The 8,892-nt window shown below is 34.5% G+C and overlaps 1 protein-coding gene and 1 long non-coding RNA gene across 3 annotated transcripts in view; one reads left to right on the top strand and one right to left on the bottom strand.

Annotated features, from left to right (window-relative positions):
* Nucleotides 1-2,420: 2,420 nt before the first annotated feature.
* Nucleotides 2,421-6,419, bottom strand: LOC126815652 (uncharacterized). Its single transcript, XR_007678016.1, has 3 exons — nucleotides 6,303-6,419; nucleotides 4,828-4,892; nucleotides 2,421-4,296 (listed from the first exon to the last, which is right to left on the bottom strand). It is a non-coding gene; the product is annotated as an uncharacterized LOC126815652 (long non-coding RNA).
* The window catches only part of LOC126815634 (regulator of G-protein signaling 12), a 34,234-nt gene continuing 30,821 nt past the window's right edge, over nucleotides 5,480-8,892 (top strand). The window contains exon 1 of one of the 2 annotated variants that reach the window (XM_050541369.2): nucleotides 5,480-5,566. The gene's annotated coding sequence lies outside the window, so the exon portion shown is untranslated. The remainder of the gene's footprint in view (nucleotides 5,567-8,892) is intronic. The other variant, XM_050541366.2, reaches the window with a different exon arrangement.

Here is an 8,892-nt window from a genome sequence, read left to right as displayed (position 1 = left end):
TAACGATGTATATCATATCGATATTTTAAACACGTGTGTTTGTGTGCATTTTGACATGGGTCCATACAAATTCCTGAACATTCGTTTTGATAACTGATCTAGATGATCAAGCATATAGACCACACAGAATAAACACGTGTATTTAGGCAACCAGACAAACATTTGTCCAATCTCGTCCAATTACGAATTGATTTTTTGTTTTCTTTGTGACGATTTTTCAAAAAAAAGGTGCATATGGCGTCCTATATAAATCAAAGACATTTCATGTGTTTTTATTGAAGTCATTTTTTTTTATTTATTTAAAGAAATAGAAAGGTGCGTTGAAATTGTGTACATATAGGAGTCTGCGATAACAGTATACACAGGTGTCTCTCTAAACCCACTAGCCGAAACGGCGCGCTTTGTGAGTAATGGGGGTTGTTTACACCCAATCAGAAATATTATACTTAAAATTCAACAAATTCACTATATCTGTGGCATATTTTTAACGCCTTGTCGATTTTGCTATGTTTATTATATAGACTGTGTATATATAGCCTTTGGGTTAATGTTGTCTGCTTGTTGATGTAGGATGGATCGGAAAAAATTGCAACTTTAGAATGTGCTGATCCAGATCCATTCACTTGATTAGATAGTATTTTTAATATACTAAACAGCAAACAAAAAAAAACGTCAGTACGGTTTCAAAATCAGAGAGGCACTTTAATCAAATTATCCTAGAAAACGGCTTACTGAATGGATGAAAGCATTTTTTGTGAACAGATCAGGGATTAATTCATCACAATTCCAATACTTTACGAGAAGGTTTAGAGTCTGTATCAGAGGCCGCGGAGCGATTTCCGAAGTGGGAGGTCTGACAATAATAATTGAGGGACGAAGTCTGGAATTCGAAGCGTCGCGTATTGACGTGAGGGCGTATTGCTGGAAGCTTCCGGCGTGGGGTTTGGGGCCCTTTAGCGGGTCCCAAGAAAATTTTGAAACTTTGATGTGATTTTTTGCATTTTTAAGTAACCCAAAACCCTCCTGCTATCACGAAAGAAAAGCTGATCATGACTTACCACTCATGTTATCCCTGACGAAAACAATGGCAGTTATAATTATTATAAATGTAGAATGGGACGAAATAACGAAATCGGGTCTAAGTCCGATTCTACTGTAGAAAGTCCCCAGTAACTCTGGCGGTGTGGGCACGGGCGTTGTCATGCTGGCAAACGTTGTTTCGATGACGTACGAAATGTGATATGACGTGGGGTCTGAGAGCTTGATCGATGTAGCACACTGCTGTGATGCCGCCTCCTCTCCCTGGACCAAGATTTTGGAACACCACAGGACCCACTCTCTGGTTCAGGCCAATTCCGCCCCAAACCACTATGCTTGGACCTCCCCATGAGTCTCGTTCCATGACACATTGGTCAGAATAACGCTGGCCACGTCGACGCCATATTCTGGTTCTGCCATCTGCAGATGATACGCAATACCGACTCTCATCTGTGAACAGAACAGTTCTCCATTGCCTGTGTCGCCAGTTCTGGTGTTGTTGTGCAAACTGTAGAGGGGTGAGGATCTGTCTACGGTAAGGTCTACGGCAATGGATGTTCTCTCTGGTGAGACGTCGGCTCACTGTATCGGTATACTGATGGGTCTTCCGTGTGTTCCCACTGTCTGCCGTGCTGTCTCAGATGCCCGTGTGAAGGGATTATGCACGTACTGTCCATGACGGTCTTGTCGCCTTGTGGTAACCCTTTGTCTACCAGTTCGGGGCGATCATCCGTGGTGTTGGTGGCCTGGAAGCGTTGCTGAAGCCTATAGATGGTCCGAACATTGACATGGAAGTGATTGGCAACGGCGTCGAGTCTTCCAAGCGCCTGGTTCCTCTGTGCTGTCGTGAGTCGTGGTATGCTGCTGACGTTGTAGTGTGAATGATTCAACCAGGTATGGGGGTTCATTTTATAGGGTGGTCCCGGTGAACAGCACGTGCAGCATCTCAGAAGTCAGATTGCGTTTTTGAGAACATTTCCTGGGTTCAATTCTGTGTTTGGGAAGGAGCCTTATTGCTCAGGTAAAGTTGGAGATGTGGTCACAAATATACTATAAAAACATTTGGCAAGTTTTATGCAATGCGTCTATTCAGAGTAACATACCAACCTGACGTTTCTTTTGCTGCTTAGTATACTTACTTAAAACATAGATATGACGTCACCCTTTGATGTTTTTAACCATTATATAGGAGAATGTACGCTTTTCTTAAACAATCGTCTATTATTTATAAAACTGTCCATAAAATAATGGACAGTTTTATAAATAATAGACGATTGTTTAAGAAAATACCAATAATAGACACGTATCTGAAAAATGTATTTTGGGATAATTTATTCTCTGAACAAATTAAATTACAGAACATGAAATTACTTTAAAACCTCATAGTTACCGAAATGTCACATGACCGAATGTTGATTTCACGTGTTTGTCTACATAAAGAATTCCACTTAAATCCGTCCGTTATATGTCACTTATCCGTGTAATACGTTCGGCACTAGATCGATGATACGTTTTTATACGCCCACATTTTCACATCTTCTTTGTGGACACTCTACAGGTCATAACTTGAAATATAGGTATATATCCCAAAGATCTCGGTTCCTTTCGATATTGGCTTGTATGGGACCGTGGATTACGGCCCCTGACTGTACACACTAGAGGTCACAATTATTAGCCCATTTTGGTGAAACTGAACATGTGTGTTTATAATCCAAAGATATCGATTCCTTGCGATATTGGTGCATCGTACCGTAACTTCCTGGATTATGGGCCCGGGTTGAACAAAAAAAAAACGTGTTTTGAGCCTGTGGAACCTATGCAGGTCACAATTTTTATCCGATTATAAAAAACGTTCAAATATATCACCATTACACCATAATGACAGTTGAGTTTGAATTTCGTGAATTGGTTTGTGCCTTTGATCCTGTGTAATGTCACTTATATCAGAGTATATATTAAATTTTAAATCGAAATTGGGACGGCTAGTACCCTCCATATTAACCACAGTATTAAGAAAATTATCAATATCTAAATTATTCTCGTGAGCAGCCTTTCCATCACAACTTTGGCGGCTATTACCCCCCACATCAAGAACATCACAATTTTTACGGCTATTATCTTCCATATCGAGTACATTACCAATGTAATCAGTATCCAAATGCTTATCACATAAATGCTTATCACATAATATATTCTCATTATTAATACATGTATTTGTTTTCGACTGGTGTTGTAAACATGTTGTCTCCATGTAGAATATTTTGGACTGTCCGTGTATGCTTGCTTTGTATGACTGGAGTTTTTTGTCACATGCGTTCATGAGCATGTGCATGTTGTTTTGAGAATATATCCATTATTTTTAATATTTTTATGGCTTGTTGTTTTATAAAACTATCCATTATTTGTATCTCTATGGTGCTATGTTTTAAGTTTGATAATAGCCTCAGACTGTCCTTTATGTAAATACAAAGAAAAACTTCACCAGTTCTAAGTTGCTTAAAGATGCATTATGTAATATTTAGATAAAGAACTGTCAGTTCTCGCTATAATAGTGTTAAAAAATAGATTATGGAAAGGGAATATGTTGAAAATTTTAGTCAAATTACTTCATGCTGAGCGGAGTTATGGTCGTTTGAAGAACAGTTTAGTCTCGGTTGTCATTGCTACCGCTGTTACGATGATTAATAAACAAAGTCTCGATAATCCATTTTTTCATTAAATCATTAACTGACAATCGTGTTTAAATCCGTTGAAAAACTAAACCCTCCGATGAACTGGAGGGTTGATTTTGGGCTTGACATGTGAATAAATGTCTAATTAAGGATTTATATAACATCTAAGGCCAAACGAAAGATCTGCATTAGGCAGATTTACATAATAGATCTTTAACACGGTGAAGTCAACATAACATGGGTAACAGCATTTTAAACTGTGCCAAATAAAATCAGACATCATTCTAATCTTTTAAGATATCTGCAGGCTGTTTGGTTCCAAGCTCTTCTGTTAAGCCGCATATTATAAATGTTTACATGGTCAAATAACGATATAGCACAAGATTCCAGATAACTTTTACCAGAAATGCAATGATTAATCACAGTTACAAAAAGCTGTATAACCATGCGCAATTCTTGATACGAAAATACGTAAGCTGTGACTGGAGAAATGTTGTGAAGTCTTTAAACCTTTTATAAACCTCCTATGCAAGTTTCTGTAACATTGACATTCAACTGGTGCTAATCAGCTTAATTTTCCTAGCCGCTGTGAAAAAAGAAATATGACAGATAAAGATGGCAGATAAAAAGCCAACAAGCTGGTTATCGTTTCTTACGAGTCGAACGTCCTGAATGGATACCTGCGTGTAAGTAAATATATGAATCGATTAGACCCGCTTTGTTTAACAGACAACGTCCTCCCATTTCTTTCAGCCGCGATGGTCGTGCCAGGGTCAAACGCTGCGTTTGGTCTGCTGCCAAACGTTTTTTGACAAACTCTAAAGATTTATGAAAATGGCTCTACCGATGTTTGAATTCTTGCATTAATTTTTCAAACACTTGTATTTGAGATAGTAAGTTCAAGTGAAAGGTTATTATAGATATATGTTTAATATGAAGAGGATTTATGAAGATATTTGAGTCGATCGCCTTATATCTTTTTATTGGATTTTTCTTATCTCAGTTCATTTAATTCGATAGTGATTAAATATTGAATATCGGATAGAAATAGAAACCAAGTCTCTCGAGTTCTTTAGTTATGAACCACTTGTTGGTTTGTCTTTTTCTTAATACATACCTATAGTAAACATGCGTAGAGACTATTAGTGTACCCAATATAATCGACGTGCCTCGAATAAAAACCTGCAAGTAAAGTGGACGTATTTAGATGTCGAGTCATGTAGAAATATTCCATATTAAATATCATCTTTTCACGATGGTTATAATGAAAGATGTTGATCGACCCATGTGTTGTATTGTAAGTATAACGGCTAAATGTAACGAAAAACCCTAATTTCTATGACACTTCATATAGTGTGCTCCCTGCTAACTTCTTCGGTGTAGTTTCAGCTTTACAAGTTTTATAATTATGGTAATAACATGTACTTTACATGAATTCCTTATATAGTATAGTGACTCTCATCAGGGGTATACATTATCAAACATGTACACCAGTTTTGTTTGGAATACCTTATTGTTCAGTGAATGATTTCAAAGTTTCTAAGGATTAATGTTGAATTTGAATATATTTATTTACTGATCTGGTCAAATTGTATATATAGATGAGAAAATGTCAATAGTGTGTGTACTTTAATCATGGGAAATGTATGCAAAAATCACGGAAGGTTATATGAGAAACATTCCGTTAAAAAATAAATGGCCCGTGTGTGAAACTGAACGGATGTTTGGATTTTTATATGATGTGTTTGAGACTCAGTAATAGCATGCGGGTATTGTACAATTATTTAACAGCGATTGTAAAAGCACAGGTGCATAACCCGTATAGATGTGTATTCACCCATGAATTGATCCGTTGGGTTAGTATATTGCAATTTTTTCTTAATCTTGTGGTATAGCTGACAGCATTTTACTCTCGTCTGTTAATACCTATCAGAGCATATGTTTATAATATACTCAAGGTAATTAATATAAATAAGATCAGGACGAGTCCCCTGAGTTTCGTCTACTAAACAACACAATTTTTAAGACCATATATATTATAGTTCTCTCAGATGAATAAAGATGGCAGCGTGAAATCTCAAATTATAAATTTTGAATCGACATATAACTTGCGTTGGAATTGGTTCTGCAGTGTTTTGATATACTATATGATTGACGTTTAATTTGGTTTATTAGCTTTTAAAAACTTGTCCTTAAATGCCATGAATAATGAAGGTTCGAAATACATCCATAACCACATACATTAAATCTATAGGAATGGCGTAGATACAGGTAAATATTTCACGCGATTGCAGAAAAATTACCGAATGTATATATATAGATTTAGTAAATGTGGTTTGTACATAAAAAAAACTGTTGCTACTATACTGTGCTCTGTGTGTTTTTAATTAAATTAATAAGATTGTGCAACGATTTGAGTTGCATCCTCTTCCATTGTTATGTCACAAGAAACAGCTTATACATAGGCATAATCTGTAAACTTAAATCTCAGGATTTATAATACGAGTTCTGGTGTAAATAAGAAGTTTAAGACAAATTTCTTGATAACATTATAAAGTATGTACATGATATATATAATGGAAATGGGCTTACCGAATATTTTCTCTGTCTTTTTTTTTAACAAGATGTCGTATATCACGTAAAAATACTTCAATAATTTGGTGGAAACTTTTAAAGCGACTATCCATAGCCAAAATTGGATATATATGTAGCCTTGTCATTTATATAAGTAAGTTCTAAGAATGAAATATATTTATTATAGTCAGTAATCCATAATGCACATATGTCAATACGGCGACTGTTTAAATATTTAGTTAGAGTTATTAGATAAACTTGAACTTAGAAATCCTTTCATTTTAAGACCAATAATGATCTCACCTATGTATTCAGTGAAGTATTATTAGAGGAAAGATAATTATACCTATATTTTTACGTATTGACATCGAGCTTTCATACACAAGGTTGTCTATGATATGGTAAGTACATAACTTTATTGGTAACATGTAGTTTGACTTTATATGCCTGAATTAGTATATTGAATATAAAAATTAAAATAAACGTACATATATAGGAATATATAATTAAAATGATATACATGTATATATAGATTGACATATATATCATTACTGCTTTTAACAATTTAATGTGTTAAATGCCCATGCTATCTGGTTTGATCACCGACTCGTTCAAGTACCAGCCAAGTATGTGTGTGTTCAACTGACAATATACCGTGAGAAAAACTCCGCTCGGATAAACATAACATTTAAATATTTTAAAACAATTTAAATTTCTCTATCTAAATAGCTTTCAATCTATACTGATGCTGTATTTATGCTGACTTAAAAAAAACAGAACCTGATTTGTTAAATATATACAGCTGTAATATGCGATATTTCTGATTAAATAATTTATAACACGATATTATATTAGATTTACAAACATTTTCCATCTAAGCTTTTAAGACCTCTTATAACAGGTTTGCTCTATATCCATGTTTTGTTTCTCATTTTAGAATTCTAGTATGTAATGTAATACAATATGTACAGTTATTTACTATTTCTAATATAGACCATATTGATTTTGCTAATAACATATGTATACTATTAATAGGTACACGGGTATATAAAACCCCGTTTATCACTGGTAAGCATATATATATATAGATGTATGACAGCCAATTAATTCAGGCTTAATATAACTATCGAAACAGTTACCTGATACATAAAAGCGCAGAAAGCCTCTTATTGTCGCAGAGAATAGAGTATTAATACATAGGTATGTGAATATCTGTTATTTATGGATATATAGTGAATATATTTGTATTAGCTATTCTTGTAATAATATTTGTGGCATATAGATTTACTATATTGCATGTAGTATATAGGTAATACATAATATAATAATTAATAATTAACAATAATAATTAACAGTGTTGGCATGTATTACAACCATCACATTCTGAATTACATACCATGTATACTGAAGAACCCCAATTCGATGGAACTAGCGAATTTTTAATTTTGTTTTCTGTATCCATTATATTCCTGAAGCAATGGCTACGCTTATTATCTACTCGTTAACCATCGCTACGCTTGCTATGGAAAAGGTGGCGTTTTTGATTAATTAGGATCCCCTGATCCTGGTTCCTACAAACAAACGAAATCTTATATCCGGTGTGTATTTTGTTACGACTTGATCCAGTCTTCTAGAAATATTTTAGAGACTGTATCAAGTTATAGTCGCAATTTCTTTGCCAGTGCTAGTCACGTTGAAATTAATTTTATCTGATGAGTAATGGTTAACAAGCTGATGTTGCTCGTTACCATTGCTGTAGGATATAATATGTATCCATAAAATAGTCCCCTATAACGTGGGTGTGCCTCCCTGTCTTACCATAATAGACAATGTATAGGGTAATTGTAAAACAAAACATGGAAAGAAGTAAAGGGACAGGAAGACAGTAGATTTAAATTGGCAAAATAGAAAAAAATCAAGAACATATACACCTATTCCTTATTTATTTATAAATAAGTAGTTCTGTCATGTAAAACAAATATATAATTTAAGTTGAATAGTAAATTGGCCACGTTTATCTGGTTCGCTTCACATTATGTATACTTTTCTTAATAAAACCCGTTCTCTGAACCTAATAATGACCCCTCTCGTTTTGGTTAACCTCCATTTATAGTGTAACAATTTAAACTTGGCTATTTACGGACTCGTTTTAATCCGTTTTAAACATTTAGCACACAATATTGTCAATACTGGCCTATAGCGATGTTATTTTTTCTTTGGGAGCTCGACAAACGGGTCTTGGTCTGAAGCTTATTTTTTTTATAAACAGAATTAAAATTGTCGGTAAAATCCAATGTCAACGGTTAACAAGATGTACTCCGCCTTCTTTCTGTGATAATATTTGTGACAATCTTGTCTCATTTAACTTGAGGAATGCTGGTGGAATTCTCTTTTTGTCTAGTCTGTTTCTCGCTGTAGGTTAAAATGTGTTTAGATGTTCGTTTCGTGGATTTCATCAAATTCTTCAAATTTTGAGAATTAAGTGGCTGAATAAAAACGTAGTCTCTTGTATGTGTATTGAATTTTGGAGATGATATTTTTTTGTGAGTCAATTTATTCTGGAAATATATATATATATGTATTTCTTAGTTTAGTTTTATTATAGTGA

Source organism: Patella vulgata, chromosome 3, assembly GCF_932274485.2.
Source record: "Patella vulgata chromosome 3, xgPatVulg1.2, whole genome shotgun sequence".
Taxonomy (NCBI): domain Eukaryota; kingdom Metazoa; phylum Mollusca; class Gastropoda; family Patellidae; genus Patella; species Patella vulgata.
Note: the sequence above shows the minus strand (reverse complement) of the source record. Positions and strands in the feature narration are given on the sequence as shown.